This window comes from Pleurodeles waltl, chromosome 6, assembly GCF_031143425.1.
Source record: "Pleurodeles waltl isolate 20211129_DDA chromosome 6, aPleWal1.hap1.20221129, whole genome shotgun sequence".
In the NCBI taxonomy this organism is placed as follows: domain Eukaryota; kingdom Metazoa; phylum Chordata; class Amphibia; order Caudata; family Salamandridae; genus Pleurodeles; species Pleurodeles waltl.
Genome location: NC_090445.1, coordinates 868,983,846 through 868,999,454, shown reverse-complemented (window position 1 = coordinate 868,999,454; position 15,609 = coordinate 868,983,846). Strand labels below are relative to the sequence as shown.

The 15,609-nt window shown below is 43.6% G+C and overlaps 1 protein-coding gene across 2 annotated transcripts in view; it reads right to left on the bottom strand.

Moving 5' to 3' along the window:
- Positions 1–7,045, bottom strand: part of ZFYVE27 (zinc finger FYVE-type containing 27) — a 314,413-nt gene extending 307,368 nt beyond the window's left edge. For both annotated transcript variants that reach the window (XM_069239634.1, XM_069239635.1), the window contains exon 1: positions 6,910–7,045. The gene's annotated coding sequence lies outside the window, so the exon portion shown is untranslated. The remainder of the gene's footprint in view (positions 1–6,909) is intronic.
- Between the last annotated feature and the right edge of the window lie 8,564 nt (positions 7,046–15,609).

Here is a 15,609-nt window from a genome sequence, read left to right as displayed (position 1 = left end):
TTCAACTGGAAATGTGTTGTGTGTAATGGCAATGTGCTACCACACCCTAAACACTCCACTTTACTCTGCACCACTCCACACCACTGCACTATACGCTGCACCACTCCAGTTTACCACTGTCCACACCACTGCAATAATCCACTTTACGCAACTTCATGCTACGCCTCTCTACTCTACCACTCTACTCTATGCCAGTGTACTCTTCGTCACTCTACTCTATACCACTGCACTCTACAACACTCCAGCCCACATCAATTTACTCTGCACAACTACAAGCTATGCCACTCTGCGGCACTGCACTGTATGCAAATATACTCTATATCACTCAACTCTATGCCCCTCAACTCTAAACCAGTGCACTGTATGCCACTGGGCCCTACTCCCGGTTATCGGATATCAGTTTAAAACAAATGTGCACAGCATCAATCAAGATTTCTGTACATTTTGGTACCCAGCTATTTTGCATAGCAAGGGAATGTCTGGCCAAATGATGTTTTTCCAGTGATGCCACGATTATACTAATGATGCATATTTAGGTAAAATTGGGGGTCTGGGAACAAGCACAGTATAGTAAGTAACTTCATAAGGTATGATAATTTTGTCATTGTGTCGTATTTGGTGCTCATATGCAGCTATTTTAGGTCAAACATAGCAGCGCGCAATCGCTGCTTTTCCAACGTGTTGGCATCTATGTTCTTCTGCTACATTATCTTGTGACTAAATATGCACCATCTACTCTTACACAAGTGAATACTCCTGAAAGGACCAGTCTGCCAGAGCTTTCAATGATACTCCGGTTTGCTGAATATTCTCAAAAATAATAAACATACTCAAAACATAGGTATAACCAATGTGTGTAGATTTACATTTATTTTGCAAATTGTGTATATGATCTAATCTAACTTAAATAATCAACCCTCGTTTAGCCACCACCCTAAAGATCCTGAGACAATAAGGAAAGAAGCTGCGAGTGCTATAAAAACAAGAGTGCTGTGACAGTGAAATATAGAGCATATGGCAAGGTTTCGATATTTAATCATCACAGTAACCGGCATATTTACTAAAAGTGTGTCTAGATCTTATGTGATCAACAGAAAATTAGCATTAAGAACCACTACTAGAGAGGTGTTATGGCTTCTCCTACTTTCTAATTTATTTAACTACTTCATTTGATTGGGCAGAAGTTTCATGTGAATCCCAGTTAGGCCCAGTTTGGACAGGGTGTGTATTGTTTGTTCTACTGTAATTCTATACATATTGTAATGTTATGCACCAATGTCAAGAGTCGATTATGGGACAGTTTATGTTCAGTAGGCCTGAGTTTCTTACGGCCATAAGCAAATGATAAAGGCTATGGGTTCATTGGGGAAAAAATAAGTCAGATGTCATATTTCTGACCTGTTAATTATGAAAAGATAACAACGACAATAATCCTAACCTATTCATAGTTACAACACATTTTAAACCCATTAGCCTTTTAAGGGTGAATTGTTATTACACTGTGTAATATGCAGTAAATGAGTACTTGGTTCCATGGGATAAATTTCACAGATTACTATAGTAGCCATAAGCATAGGTGATTTGTATTTGAGAACTCTCGTAACTCTTGTGGAGGGACTGTATATAGTTTTCCTAGCTGTAATTTTCCATGTTTGTAACTTTATGCACATACCATTATTGTCTGTGAATTCATGTATTATTACTTTTTTCATTATTATTAATTGTATTATTCAATTTTCAATCCAGTCTGACAGCTTTAGCAGTCAGTGAGACTATTGTAAATACAATTAAAAAAAATACAAAAAAAAAATTCATAAAAACACATACATACATTTCCCTACACAGAGAAACTCTGGATCAGCTTTCGTCAGCCATTGGGCTGCTTCAGTGTCTTCACATTCTGATTTTGGCAACGACTGCATATAGCATGGGGCTCACATCAGCCATTAGCTATATTCCCTCCTGAGTGGCAACAGCTTGACTGACCTATGCAGGGCCAGGGCTTGAGCACCAATCACTATAGTTTTGCATTTGATCCTTTTATGGATACCCCTTTTTAGATAGAATGCGCAAGAGCTTCCAACCTGTTGTCTTGCTGTTGGGCTTTTAACCATGCCCATCACTTTCATTCATTTGTGGGCTTGCCTTTTAAAATTCCCTTGTTTTAATTTGTGAAAGGCATGCATACGTCATGCCTTTTCCTGGTGTTTAGCCCTCATCAAGAGCACCAGCCAATTACTGAAAACATATGCAGCTCCATGTTTTCCGTATGGTTATACTACTTTTTCTCTTGTTTAATTCTATTGTTTATTAAGCGCTCATTGGCGAATTCAAGGTTTTACACAGCGTGATCACACTTGGCAGTACTGGAGTGATTTTTCTACCTTTCTTTCAACTGCCATACTTACATCTTGGGGGCATACTTGTAAGAGGAATTAGTTGGAATGCTAACTGTCATTATTTGAGCATTTTCGTTTTGTCACCGCAGGGATATGTGACCATAGTTTCTATTTTCTATTAGTTTGTTCTTTTTAGGAATTGGGGGCACGCTTGCAGGGGTATGCGTTGGAATGGCACTGGTTTTTGCACGCTTAGGTTCTTAGAGCGCCATACGCGCAGCCGTCTATTTGCAATACTGCTATTTCAATCCATTGTCGATTTAGAACACTTCCGCACTCAGTTATGGCTTTAAAAATCACAGCACTGTTAAGCATGGCGGCAGGCGGCCGTGTACTCTTTGGGAATGCACACGTGGGGGTGGTTTCTGCATCAATTCAGGTAAGTTGCATGATATTCTCTTTCCTGTTGGGATTTGCACCTTTTTTTCCATTTTTGATTTCGATTGGCGCTCACGCTCTGCTTTTATATAATTCTGTAGCGTTCACTGCATAGGTAGTTGGTTTGTTTGGAGAAGCGGTTTGAACTTGGATTGGACCATTTCCAGGTATTTTGATGCCTGCATCCACCCAGACATGAGCTTTTGTACACATTTATGGGGTGAGATGGTCTTAGTTTTACACTCTGTTTTTGGCAAGGTTGAATAGCAATACTGTTTGAAGAAAAGTGAGGTTGTTTTCCAGCAAGCATGTAAGTGGCCTTGTGCAATTGTTTGCTTGGTTTCACACATGGCGATGTCCATGCTGTGGGAGCATTTCCTGCATGTGAGGTGTCTTACTAAAGGTACTCACAGCCTGATGGGATACAGATTGTTTTTGGGCATGAATTGGGAGCGGTTTGAGGGTTTGGAATCATAATGAGGATGGATTCTGTATGCATGAGGGTGGGCTCAAGGCAGGTGAAGTTGTTTATTAGGTCAAGGGCTTTGACCTGTTGTAAGTATTGTGGGCTTCACTTTCCCTCATTCGTGGGCTTGCTTTTCAAAAATCACCTGCTGTCATTGGTAAATGCTCCACGTTTGTCCCGCCTTGCAGACTGCCCCGGTTAAATGGATTATTGTGCGATTGTTGAAATACTTCAGAGGGCAAACTATTTCTTCTGCCTCTCCCCTTCGTGCTGCATGCCTGCCACGGTACACACACCACAAACAGGCACAACAGCGTGAACTCAATCGGCGGTATTGGAGTGCTGGTCAAATTGTTTACAGTTGCCTAATAAGAGTCATTTCTTGTTGCTCTCCATGTAAAAACTGGATATTGGTGAATGCTTTGAAACAGAAATCCTCCAAGCGAAAGCGGGTCTCCTGGCACAGCAGGAGAGCAGATACTATAACATTCAGTGCATTTGGGAAAACTCGACACCTAATGCTTTGCAGGGCATGATGTTTACAAAACATTTTTGGTCTTAAGACAGCCTAAGGTGTTCCTAGGACAATTCACCCAAATTGTCACCCAAACATTCACGCCTACATGCTCCTTATGTCTATGTCATCTCTGGGTCGCCACAATAGCTTATTTGGGACCCCACAACCATTCAGTGCCTGTATAAGCTTCTCTGGGCTGGAACTTTTGTTTTACAGCTGGGAATAGCTTGTGATTTAAGGGCCTTGTCTGGAATATCATTGTTATAGGCCTATTACCCTAGAATATATAATGCACTATGTGCTCTAGGAGCTAATTATATGGTTACACTACATTATTTATTGCTATTTTTATGTGTAATTATGCCATTTAGGGGCTACATGTATAGTTACATGATCATGTTTCTGACAAATGCTATTGTCATTGTGGTGTTCTCTAAGGGCTGTTCTAAGCATTACAGTCGTATCAACCTATTAAAATACTTATGGTATGGAAACTTGACCCATAATGCTTTGCATGGCATTACTTTAACAAAACATTTTTGCTCATAACTCTGCCTGTGGTGGTCCTAGGAAAATGGGACCACCTTCAAAATGCTCTGTTTACATCAACTCTAGGTCCCCTCACTAGGTGAGTGGGGACCCCAAAATAATAACCCTTCCCACCATTCAGTCTCTTTTAAGATTTCTCATGGCTACAACTTTTGCTCTACGGCTGGGAGAAGTTTTGTTTTAAAGGCATTGTTTGTAATATCACTGCAGTAGGCCTGCTAGCCCTAAAAATTCTCTCTAAGGGCTAAGTATATGGTTACCCTGCATTACTTTTTCCTGTTTTTTTTTTTCATGGCATTATCCCCTCTACGGGCTAACAATATGGTTACATGACCATGCTTCTTGCAAATTATATTTTTGTTGTGGTGCCCTCCAGGGGCTGTTTTGAGCATTACAGTCTAATGCCAAATCTTTATTTCTGCTAAAGGTTTATATGATAATTGTATGTGTTTTAATAAGCTCTAATTATTACTATTATGACCATAATTCAGGCCAACGTAACATTCTTATTACACCATGACAGTTTGAACACTCTTGATATGTTTGGGTGACCGTTCTAGTTTATTTACCCTCTGTGGCTGTCTTGTGTCTTTTTTGGAGATTGTGTTAGGCAGCCAGCAAATATGATGATGGGGTTGGGAAAGTGGTATTCTATTGGAATTAGCACAGCAGATTTAAATTAGGATGCTAAATGGCAACATTTTCATTTTTTGCTGCAGATACAGGGAAAAGGTAAATGGCAGTGTTTTAGTTATGTACAGGGCCACTGGAATCATATGACAGGACAAGACAAATTATGAAACAAGGTTGGCCAGTGTATGTGGCAAGAAAAGTCCAGTTATGAATTTACCATGCCAATAGCTTTAACTCAAGCAAATGCAAGACCTATTGCATTGTAAATGCCTGTTCATACTTTCCAGCTCCATTAATTCAGGTGAAAAATTACTTTTTTCGCAAAACTATGCCCTACATATTTAGTCAGGTCATCCCGCTGCTTCTTTTTTTTTTGAGAGGGGGGGTGGGAGGTATGAAACGAACTGGTTAAGAAATCAATGCCAGCTTCCTCAGAAATATGAGAATTACCAACAACATACCCTCTGAAAATGCCCTGCAGCAGCTATTGTCATTAACAATAAAAATTATTTGGTTGCTAGTGACATGATTTATGAGTTTAAAGATGGTTCCCTGTCCTCAATTTTTACTCATTCATGTTAATTTATTCACCTGTCTTGATGACATCTGGAGCAAAGCCTACAAAGTTATTCACTCTGATCTGGGGCACATATCATGTCAAAAGATTTCTGTCATGGCATTGGGTGGCTGTCACATGATGTCATTTCATGTGATGCCTACAGTATGTTAATGTGATAATCACAACGGTGATTGGGGAATGGAAGACATGCCTTTTTTATAGTTAGGTTACAGACTATGTTGGAACTACAGGCAAGACAAACAGCGTGATTAGGAGTTGAGCTGTTGAACTACCACTACTCCAATATGATGGTGGTGAGGTGCCGGTCAAGCCAGCGGCCTTGCGATCGCTGTATTATGATGTTTCCATTGGGCTGACCAGCGGAAACAGTGCAGCGGCATTGGCCCCTGCACCCTTAGGGAAGCAAGCACAGGCCGAGAAATAAGAAAAGGGTGTTGATTTTCTTCCATAATCTTTTTGCACCAGTTTCAGCCCCCACTTTAACCAGAAGGGCTGGATGGACGATGGCAGATGCTGGAATATATACTTCTTCCTGATGGGGAAGTCGAGAGAAAAGAGCTATTGCATCTTAGTCTATTGTGCTGGTTTGTTGTGAATTGAATAAATCATAAATGTGCAAAATGGCCTTCTGAATGTGTATTTAAATATTTTAATCCAACCTATACCAAATGTGTTTAGTAACAAGCGTTAAAACAGAAATAGCGTCGAAATTTTCAGAAACAAATTCTACATTATGCACTGAACAAACGTGAATAACTCGTACTCGTTGTGCATGCAATGCTACCATTATCGCAGGTCACCCCGACGCTCTTGGTTTAGCCCTTCCTTGCATGGACTTGGAACCCGCAGGCATTTATCCAAAAAGTGGATGAAGCCAGTTTAAAACCTGTGACTGTACATGTCAAGATGAATCGTTCGGAGTTCCATATTGGCATTTGACCTACTTATTATGTACCAAACATCAACTAAACAATTACATTCACGGAAAGGAGCATGGTGAACAAAGCGTTGTCGTGTTTCGAATACGACTCACCTACCAGGAATGCGTACAAAGGGGGTCTTACTGCAATTAAGTGGATGTTGCAGCAAGTCCTGAGTTACAGTATCAAACTCGGTAATAATAACAATATAGACAGCACAATAAGGATATTAAGTATCACTGTCTAAGGGCTAAATTTTAGGCTGGAGGTAGCGCTTCATCGTATTCGACAAAAGGTTTTAATATTCAATGAATTCATAAACATAACCGGAAATCAGGCGTTTGACGGTTTTAACAACGAAAACCAAAACAAAAGCAGCGTGCACCATACACAACGAGGCCTCTCAATCGCGTTTCAACTGCGAGCTTGAATGGCACAAACAAGATGATCACCCGCCCCCTACTTACAAGAACTGTCAGCAAATTCAGCAAAATATCCCTTATTCGTAGTTGAATTCAGAACAGCTGGAACCTATCTGTATTGTTTAGCACTTCCGGGATGCAGAACAATCAATCCTACGGCTGAACACATCATAGATGGTCTGCAAGTGAGGAGTACTACTAATGTGTAAAGAGACCTACGATTGGATCTTTAAGGGCGCTTCATCCAATCCAAGTGTGATTCATGAATTCCGAGGTGCTGATTGGCTGCGAAGTCCACACGGTTTCTGTCCGAGTATTCCTCCGAAAGTTCGCTTGGTGCCTCTTAGACTGGACTTGGCTGAGGGTCTCCTGATTGAAGTCGGTTGTGTTCGAGGTGTAATAGGCTGCTTCCGCTTGTGACTGATTACTGGTAGTTAGAGCTATCGCTGGTTGGTCATAGATCTATCAGTGGGGTGAAGAATTCGGAAGCTTTAAAAGGGCGTGGCCTACGTAATGAGGGGCATGTCTTTAACACGTAAAATTTCAATTTCTTAGTTTGCAATCTGCCTACTGAGCGGTGTTTTTAACCTTTCTGAGGTTTTTAGGTCGTGCTCTCATGCAATCTGTGGGCTTTTAACCACGCCCATAACTATCACTCCTTCATGGGCTTGCTTTTCAAAAATCCTTTATCAGTGATAAATGCTTTAAGTTTGTCCCTCCTTGGGGCAGTTTTGTTACCGCCCTGGCCATCAACCCTGTTTCACGGATAATTGCACTTCTACTGCTAAGTTTGACTGCCAGTGAACTTAGTTTTCCTTTTCTGTCTCTCCTTTGCGCACATGCTCATGGTTGCCCTGGCGCTTCGAATCGGCTCGCATATATCAACTGTTTTACTTTTCAATTTATGTGGCAAGAAAAGTCCATTTAGGAATTTACAACGCTAATAGCTCTAACTCGTTCCTCTTTGCCAATACTAGTTTTGTTACAGCAGCTGATGCAACCTTATAGGCTTCAAGTACAAAACACACTGGCTCATTCAGAGCAATGAGCCAGCAAGCATGCTTTGACATGGGCATATAAAAATCCTCTTCTTGGATTTCCTCCTGTGGCCAACCCCTCTAACCACCCAACTCCACACTGTGCACAGCCCTTTGGACATGCGTGGCGGGAGTTGGCCACAACATCTCTCGGGGTGAGAATAGATGTGAAAGGGTGTATCTGGGGGTGAGAGTGGCTGTGAGAGTGTCTGGGTGTGAGAGTGTGTACATCAGTGTTTTAGTGGGTGAATCAGTGTTTGCGTGGGTCTGTGAGTGGGTGTAGAAAAGTACCATCTTGCCTGGCATGTTACCCCCATTTTTTTTACATGTATGTCAGTTTGTTTTTGCCTGTCTCACTGGGATCCTGCTAGCCAGGACCCCAGTGCTCATAGTCTATGGCCTGAATGCAGTGGCGTAGCGTGGGTTGTCAACACCCGGGGCAAGGCAAGTAATTTGCGCCCCCTAACCTGTGGATTTTAGCACTCGCGAGTGCGAGCGTGCCCCCCCCCCCACATGTTGCGCCCGGTGCGGCCGGCCCCCCCTGCACCCCCCACGCTACGCCTCTGCCTGAATGTGTATACCTGTGTAGTGCCTAACTGTGTCACTGAGGCTCTGCTAATCAGAACCTCAGTGCTTATGCTCTCTCTGCCTTTAAAATTGTCACTATAGGCTAGTGACCACTTTTACCAATTTCAATTGGCACACTGGAACACCCTTATAATTCCCTAGTATATGGTACCTAGGTACCCTGGGTATTGGGGTTCCTGGAGATCCCTATGGGCTGCTGCATTTCTTTTGCCACCCATAGGGAGCTCAGACAAACCTTTACACAGGACTGCCACTGCAGCCAGAGTGAAATAACGCACACGTTATTTCACAGCCATTTTCACTGCACTTAAGTAACTTATAAGTCACCTAAATGTCTAACCTTCACTTTCTGAAGGTTAGGTGCAAAGTTACGAAGTGTGAGGGAACCCTTGCAATAGCAAAGGTGACCCCACATAGTTCAAGGCCATTTCCCCGGCCTTTGTGACTGCGGAGACACCATTACACGTGTGCACTACATATAGGTCAATACCTATGTGTAGCTTCACAATGGTAACTCCGAACATGGCCATGTAACATGTCTAAGATCATGGAATTGTCCCCCATGCCAATTCTGGTATTGGGGAGCCAATTCCATGTATCCCTGGGGCTCCACTTTGGACCCCGGGTACTGCCAAACCAGCTCTCTGGAGTTTTCTCTGCAGCTACCGCTGCTGCCACCCCACAGACAGGGTTTTGCCCTCCTGGGGTCTGGGCAGCCCAGTCCCAGGAAGGTAGAACAAAGAATTTCCTCTGAGAGATGGTGTTACACCCTCTCCCTTTGGAAATAGGTGTTAAAGGCTGGGGAGGGGTAGCCTCTCCTAGACTCTGGAAATGCCTTGAAGGGCACAGATGGTGCCCTCCTTGCATAAGCCAGTCTACACCGGTTTAGAGAATCCCCAGTCCCTGCTCTGGCACAAAACTGGACAAAGGAAAGGGGAGTGACCACTCCCCTGTCCATCACCACCCCACGGGTGGTCCCCAGAGTTCCTCCCATGTGTCTCAGACCTCTGCCATCTTGTTTCTAAAGGTGTGAGGCCTCTGAGTGGCCAGTGCCAGCAGGTTATGTCAGAGACCCCTCCTGATAGGTGACTACCTGACTAGGTGGCCAATCCTCCTCTGAGGGCTATTTAGGGTCTCTCCAGTAGGCTTTTCCTCAGATGACTTGCAAGAATTCACCAGAGTTCCTCTGCATCTCTCTTTTCGACTTCTGCCAAAGATCGACCGCTGACTGCTCCAGAACGCCAGCAAAACTGCAACAAAGTAGCAAGAAGACTACCAGCAACATTGTAGCACCTAATCCTGCCGGCTTTCTCTACTGTTTCCTGGTGGTGCATGCTCTGGGGGCTGCCTGCCTTCTCCCTGCACTGGAAGTCACGAAGAAATCTCCTGTGGGTAGACGGAATCTTCCCCCTGCTTCAGCAGGCACCAAACCTCAGCTTCTCCGGTACTCTGAGACCCCTCTCATCCTGGCGAGTCTGGCCCCTGAAACACAAGTGGTGGACCCAAGTGAACCAGACTGTCCAGTGGTCCAACTGTCCAAATTTGGAGGAGGTAAGTCCTTGCCTACCCTCTCCAGACAGTAATCCTGGGCACCACGTGTTCTGCAGCTACAAGGGCTTCTGTGCACATTTCCAAGAAATCCTACATGCACAGCCGAGCAAGGTCCCCAGCACTCTGTACTGCGATGCTCAGCTCCCTGAGTTGATCTCCGATGTCGTAGGACCTCCTTTTGCAGTGTTGAGACAACTTCCATGTTCAGACTTCTTGAACCCATGTTCAAGTACTTCTGTGGGTGTTACCTACTTGTGCGTGGGCTCTCTACGTTGCTGAGGGCCCCCTCGGTCTCCTCTCCCAAGTGGCGACATCCTGGTCCTTCCTGGGCCCAGGCAGCGCCCTTTTTCTCCAACCGCGACTCTTGCAGCTAGCAAGGCTTGTTTGCAGTATTTTGCCAAGGAAACAACTCTGCATCCTCTAGCACGCTGTGGGACATCTTCTGCACGAAGAAGAAGTTCCTAGCTCCTTTCATTGTTGCAGAATCTTCAGCTTCTTCTATCCAGAGGCAGCCATTTTGCACCTTCATCCGGGGTTTAGTGGGCTCCTGCCCCTCCCCCAGACACTTTCGCGACTCTCGGACTTGGTCCCCTTCCTTTGCAGGTCCTCAGGTCCAGGAATCTGTCTTCAGTGCTTTGCAGCCTGTTGTGCTCTTTGCACAATCTTTTATCACAAATTTAGTGTGTTTCTGGGGAAATAGTAGTACTTTACTCCTACTTTCCAGGGTCTTGGGGTGGGGTATCTTGGACACCCTTAGTGTTTTCGTACACTCCCAGCGACCCTCTACACACTACACTAGCCTAGAGGTCCATCCGTGGTTCGCATTCCACTTTCTTAGTATATGGTTTGTGTTGCCCCTAGGCCTATTGCATCCAATTGTATTCTGCAGTGTTTGCACTACTTTCTGACTGTTTTACTTACCTGATTTGGTTTTCTGTGTATATTTTGTGTATTTTACTTACCTCCTAAGGGAGTATATCCTCTGAGATATTTTTGGCATATTATCACTAAAATAAAGTACCTTTATTTTTAGTAAGTCTGAGTATTGTCTTTCTTATGATATAGTACCTACATGATATCAGTGGTATTGCATGAGCTTTGCATGTCTCCTAGTTCAGCCTTGGCTGCTCTCCTATAGCTACCTCTATCAGCCTAAGCTTTTAGAACACTAAAACTCTACTAATAAGGGATAACTGGACCTGGCACAAGGTGTAAGGACCATTGGTACTCACTACAAGCCAGGCCAGCCTCCTACAATGGGTGAATGAGGGTAGGGTGTCAGTGGGTCTGTGAGTGGGTGAATGAGGGTAGGGTGTCAGTGGGTCTGCGAGTGGGCGCGTGAGGGTCTGACTGGGGCTGTAAGTGGGTGCGCAAGGGTCTGAATGGGTGTGTGAGAGAAAGAGTGAGTTTTTTAGGCTTTGATGTATGATATACTTAGAATGAGATATTTCTGCATAATTTGAAAAGAAAAATGTTTTTGTCATTTAAAAAGAGTAAGATCACCTTTCAGTATGAACCCTCAAACATTTGCATGCAAAAACAAAACAAAGGAGGGTAATGACCAGGGATACACCTGGACTCAAACCCTCAATGTGAAGGTCTGTGACCTTCACACCTGAGCTTTCTGGAGCCACATGGGGAGCCTTAAGGCCTCCCCGGCGATCCCTGATGATCATTTTTCAAGTTTTATTATATGCCCTTTGCAGGCTATCTGGGACTGGTGGGACCGCCACTTCCCCGGGGCTTATAATGTATATGGGGGGCACATACCCCCCCTGCCCTGGGACCGCCACCTCCCCAGGGCAAATAAAACAAAAAGAAAAGGGAGTTCCTATGGGACTGTTACACAAGAAGAGAGTCCCGGGAGTATATTAACCCCACACAATCTCCCATACCCATGAAACAATAAACACAACAAGTGTGGGGGATATTTCAGACAGGTCGCTCTGGCCTGTTCCACAAGTAAGTAGGTCGTCGACGGTTAGGTGGTCTACTCCATTACAAGGAAAGTGGTAGTGACATTTGAGTGTTTGAGGGGCGAGTGGGGGAGTTCCCTTTACGGAGTAGGTGGTCTCACACATTATAGTGTCATGCTTCATCATTTGACCACCTAGTGCCAGCCGGGTAAGATGATACTACCTGGGCGAACTCAACCTCATTGTTAAATGAACTCTGAGAGAGTGCTGAGATTTTATCTTTCTGGATAAAACGGGATCCAGTTGAAGGGAAAATAGATACTTAAAATTACCTCACATATCACCTATAAGATATGATACTTTAATGAAGGTTTTGTTGGTAAGATTAAAATTAGTATGTGACAGCCTTGAATACAATGGTTCAAGGTGTCTTACAGGACATTTATGACCAACATGTTTCTGCGCTCTCCTAAAGCCGAAAACGGTGTGGGGCATTCGTCAGGGTCAAGGATCCCTAATTTATATGTGGCTAGCTACATATGCTAGATCGTGAGCATAAGCATTGGAGTGCACACAGTGCCTACCTGATTGAAGTGTCAGAGGGAGGCCCAGTAGAAAAGAGGCTGTTTCCCTCAAGTCTGGGAACTAGAAAGCAGTTGGGACGCTGAGCCCCCTAGGTGAACATAAGAGATGCCCCTTTGGAGTAAGTGTGACTATAAGGGGCAACTCCCCTCCTCGCGTCCCCAGACATGAGGCAAATAGCCTCTTTTCTACAGGGCCTCCCTCTGACACTCCCCCTGGTGCTACACTGAATTTTGAGCGAGGGTGCTGTCAAAGCAGCTCCGTGCTTGTTGAAGCAGTGGCACTGCAGGGGAAGCCGTACGGCTTCCACTACAGTGTCAGGTAGCCCGTAAAGGGCATTTTATTAAAAATAAAATGTAAAATAAATAAATAAGGAGGGACTGCGGGAAAGTCCTTGAGGGCTCCCTCGCGGTCCCAAAAAGCCCATAGAGGGCTAAAAAAAAAAAAAAAAAAAACACAAAACCCCCGTACCTCAGTATGAAGGTCGCTATTCCTTCATACTGAGCTTTGGGGTTCAGGTCCGGCTAAATTCATTACCATTTTATTTTATTTAAATACAAAAATATTTTATTTAAAATAATAAATACATTTTTTATTTTACATTTAACAAAAATATCTCATTCTAACTATATGAGATATTGAAGCTTAAAAATTCTATCTGGACCATTCTTATACAAACAGAAAATAGAATAAATACGAATGTATATCGGGATTGAGAAAGGTCCGTGCTGGCTCTAGAGAGTGTGTGCCTCTGCCTCGAGTTTATCATACCAAGCTGTACTTTTTTAAAGGCTACCCCAGCAGGTACGACCATATGGCATATACTAAGCACACAGTGCACGGTCTCCCTGAAGAAGAACCTTGAGAGCTGGAGTAGAGCAACATCGACTTAGGGGTTTTCATCAACAGCTAAGAACTCACCAAGTCAACCTGGGTCGTTTCTCAAAGAAGCTTTTTCTGTGCTGGTCGGAAGACCTAGTGCAGAATTGCAGCTTTTTATGCTCGCAAAAAGTACAATGCACTGCGTGCTGAGCCACACCCTCCTGCAAATAGGATGCTGGAGCAATCCTGCACTGGCCAACAAACTGGGAAAAAAAAAAGTTACTGTGCTCATCTGGAAGTCCAAGAGGGGAGATTACAGGATCTTCACCACAGTATGAAGGAATGGGAAGACAAGTATAGAATACTCCAGTGTACTGTCCCACAACATGCCCCTCCCCTTCCCAGAGACTCTCCAGTCACTAAACCCCTCTAAGTGAGGTTGCAGAGGTAATCTTGAAGAATAGGACATGGAGGACCCTAGAAGGCTATCACATGTTAGCTGCAAAAAGAAGGCAATGGATGGAATGCTTGGATTAATCTCATCCACTTGCAGTTGCTCAGACTTCAACCCAATCTCTCATTTTTCACTTATCATGCCACCTCAGATTGGACCCAGCCATATGCAAATCAGTTATGACCCTGTTCCACATGGAAACTGTCCAGACAGAATTGCCAGGCCAGGTCCTTCCTGAACTGGAAAACAAGCAATCCAGGACTGGTTTTGCCCTTGTTATGTGCTCTTCAGCCAGGTATAGCTTGGTTGCAGTGGCACAGTGAGTCCAGGGCCCACGTATGGGCATACCGGACACACTTAGAGCGTCAAATGCAAAATAAACAAGGTAATAGATGGAATGGCTGAATTAATCTCTGCCACTGACAATTACTCGGGGATACATCCCAATGCATCGTTTTCACCCACCATACCACCTAAGTTAGGACCCAGCCATATTTATATCATTCTCGACCTTGTTCCTCATGGGAACAGTTCAGCCGGAACTGCCAGTCCAGTTCCCCCCTGACCTGGAATAGAAGCAACCCAGGACCAGTTTTGACCTTGTTTTATGCTCTTCAAGCATTCTATCCATCATCTTGGTATTATTGTCCCATGTCAGCAGCACAGCTGCCTTCCCAGTAATTGCTGAAGCACATTAGTACTAATTGGAACAATTTGCTGTTTCTGGAACGTTATGTATAGTTTTACATTGCATGAGTTTTGAGTACAATACTTTATTCTTTTCCAAACAACAAGCATTGCTGAGCATAGATTTATTGACTCGACCTGCGTGTGAAGTGCTAACGGGGTGTACTGAGAGCTTATTGGTGGACTTACTAGTAAGCTGCAAACCAGGACACCAGTAGTAAACAGCTGTGATTGATGCAATATGAACCTAATAAACATTTATTACCTTGGGCCTCAAATGTACATGATGTGGTAATAAATGGCAAGCTTTCAGGAAAGTCACTAAGGCAGAAGTGAAACTAATTTCAGCTTGAAATCTTTCACCCAAAATGTTTTTTTTTCATCGATCAAGTTACTCGCCTGTGTCTAACCTCACTTTTCTTTACCATGCCCAACCTAACCTACTGTGTCAGAGGCTTTCGATTCCCTGCTTTCCACTACCACCACATTTCTCCTCGCCTATGCAGCCTTCTTTTGACAGGAGAATTGTGATTGTCTTTTCCTAGCCAACGTACATTTTTACCCACACCTCTTATCTCCTCAACTACAGTTCATTTTCCAAACATACTTCTTAAGACATGATTTCATATTGTTGCTAGTATTTCACAACCTTCTCACTCAACTACTTATTTACTTTAAAATGCTCTCATTCCTCCCTACCAACCGAATAAGAGAACATTGTGAACCTGGGATCCTTCCTCTAAAGCATGCAAAAGACGATTTGCCAGTTACAGCATTCACAGCAGTGTGATTAGCCTATATCAGTTTGTGTTGTGCATACTTTACCTTCCTTTCATTAATACCACTTATGCAGACCTACTTTGCTTGATTCGTTCTCTCTGCAAATCCTTTAGTTTTGGAGAAAACAATGGTATTATAAGTTATTCTACAATTATTCTCTTTAACAAATCACGTCTTCCAAAACAAATATTACCTCATTGTGAGAAGTAACAGTCTGGAAAATGTTGTACCTCACAAACATCCCCTTAGACGTTCATTGACTGTTGCTGCATGGATATTCCCAAAATTTTTCGCCACCACCTACTTAGATTAGTAAGCCACCACATCA